This window comes from Schistocerca piceifrons, unplaced genomic scaffold, assembly GCF_021461385.2.
Source record: "Schistocerca piceifrons isolate TAMUIC-IGC-003096 unplaced genomic scaffold, iqSchPice1.1 HiC_scaffold_1240, whole genome shotgun sequence".
Lineage (NCBI taxonomy): Eukaryota > Metazoa > Arthropoda > Insecta > Orthoptera > Acrididae > Schistocerca > Schistocerca piceifrons.
In genome coordinates this window covers 17,501-20,000 of record NW_025727060.1, presented here as the reverse complement: position 1 = coordinate 20,000, position 2,500 = coordinate 17,501, and positions in this window count along the sequence as shown.

Genomic DNA, 2,500 nt, shown 5'->3' with positions numbered 1-2,500 from the left:
AACCCATGTTGTCCCCTAACCTAACCCATGTTGTCCCCTAACCTAACCCATGTTGTCCCCTAACCTAACCCATGTTGTGCCTTAACCTAACCCATGTTGTGCCTTAACCTAACCCATGTTGTCCCCTAACCTAACCCATGTTGTCCCCTAACCTAACCCATGTTGTCCCCTAACCTAACCCATGTTGTCCCCTAACCTAACCCATGTTGTCCCCTAACCTAACCCATGTTGTCCCCTAACCTAACCCATGTTGTCCCCTAACCTAACCCATGTTGTCCCCTAACCTAACCCATGTTGTCCCCTAACCTAACCCATGTTGTCCCCTAACCTAACCCATGTTGTGCCCTAACCTAACCCATGTTGTGCCCTAACCTAACCCATGTTGTGCCCTAACCTAACCCATGTTGTGCCTTAACCTAACCCATGTTGTCCCCTAACCTAACCCATGTTGTCCCCTAACCTAACCCATGTTGTCCCCTAACCTAACCCATGTTGTCCCCTAACCTAACCCATGTTGTGCCTTAACCTAACCCATGTTGTCCCCTAACCTAACCCATGTTGTCCCCTAACCTAACCCATGTTGTCCCCTAACCTAACCCATGTTGTCCCCTAACCTAACCCATGTTGTCCCCTAACCTAACCCATGTTGTCCCCTAACCTAACCCATGTTGTCCCCTAACCTAACCCATGTTGTCCCCTAACCTAACCCATGTTGTGCCCTAACCTAACCCATGTTGTCCCCTAACCTAACCCATGTTGTGCCTTAACCTAACCCATGTTGTGCCTTAACCTAACCCATGTTGTCCCCTAACCTAACCCATGTTGTCCCCTAACCTAACCCATGTTGTGCCGTAACCTAACCCATGTTGTGCCTTAACCTAACCCATGTTGTGCCTTAACCTAACCCATGTTGTGCCTTAACCTAACCCATGTTGTGCCTTAACCTAACCCATGTTGTGCCTTAACCTAACCCACGTTGTCCCCTAACGTAACCCACGTTGTCCCCTAACGTAACCCACGTTGTCCCCTAACGTAACCCACGTTGTCCCCTAACGTAACCCACGTTGTCCCCTAACGTAACCCACGTTGTCCCCTAACGTAACCCACGTTGTCCCCTAACGTAACCCACGTTGTCGCCTATCGTAACCCACGTTGTCGCCTAAACCTGCTCTGTAATTGTTATACGACTCGTTCAATTAGTGTAGTGTTGCCCACCCGCAACCCTCGCAATATAGTTCGCTACTCGCACTGCCCGCTCCCCTGTGTATCGCTTCATGTTAAACACCTTGCAAGTCTTGCTGACTTTCCACATGCTCCTGCTGTACACTGTAATGTGGATGGCAGCAGGGCGTACATGCCGCCCCCCCCCCCCCCCCCCACCTCTCCCCACGTCCCCACCTTGCCCCCTGCCTTCGCAAGGTGGTTGGTGACAAGTTTGCATGTTCAATGCCCTTCGCATGCGACGTACGCAGGCTACGTTGTGGTGCGGCCTGTGTCAACTGTCCGCTGATGTCGTACGCGTGAACCACAATCTGTACTGCACATTCGTCCTTATGTACTGAATGATACATCGTGGCACATGTGTGACCGTACAACGACTGCGCCCAAAAACGGCGGACCATACAGTGCAAATATTGTGCACGCAGCTACGTGTCGTCTCCCTATGAGAGCTGGATTGCAGTGTGGTACGCCATAGAGACGTGTGGGAGGAACGGACGCCGTGGATGGCGATCAGCATGAGCTGTCTGTTGATGTATTCGGACCTAGTCGTCTCTCCTCACACACCGTGATGGCATGGTGCAGCGCGTTCCATATCTGCGACATGCTACAGAAGCCGGTTGACAGTCGTTCGAGCAATGGACATCGCATACGTACGGGGGCCACCTTCCACGTATTGTCTAGGCGTGCACATTTTGTTGCGTGTATGTGGGCAGACGTAGTGTGGCGTGACACCTGACACAGGCATGCAATAATGGTTGAAGTTGCAAATGGCGATGGACGCCTACGTTTTCTGGTGAAGTTACGCAAATGAAGAAATGGTAACCCGTTGTGGTGCGGTTGTTCTCGCTAGGGGTGAATCGGTGATGGCGACGATAGGTTGAGGTACTAACCGGTTGTTCCAGCGATACCCACCATGCCGACGAAACTGAACGGCATCTGGGTGTGAAGCGATACGCGGCGGTGGCTGGGTGGGACCGTCCCCGGCCGGTGAGGGGGCGCCTCCCGGCGTGCTGGCCGCGCGGTGCGTGGGCGCACGCGCTACAGCCGGCTGGTGGGGGCGGCCAGTGGCAGGCGCGCCGGCCGACGGACGCGGCAGGCGTCGCAGCTGCGCGCCGGCGCACCCTGCGCGCGGCGCCGTGCGGCCAAAGTAGGTCCTCGCGGGCCCGGTGCGAAGCGCGGTGGACATCTGCAGTGTGCTGGTCCGATTGAGGACTGTGTGCGTTGAGGATGCGCCGCCGCCCGGCGCTCGGCGCCGCGACGCCGTCTGCTGCTCGGTCGC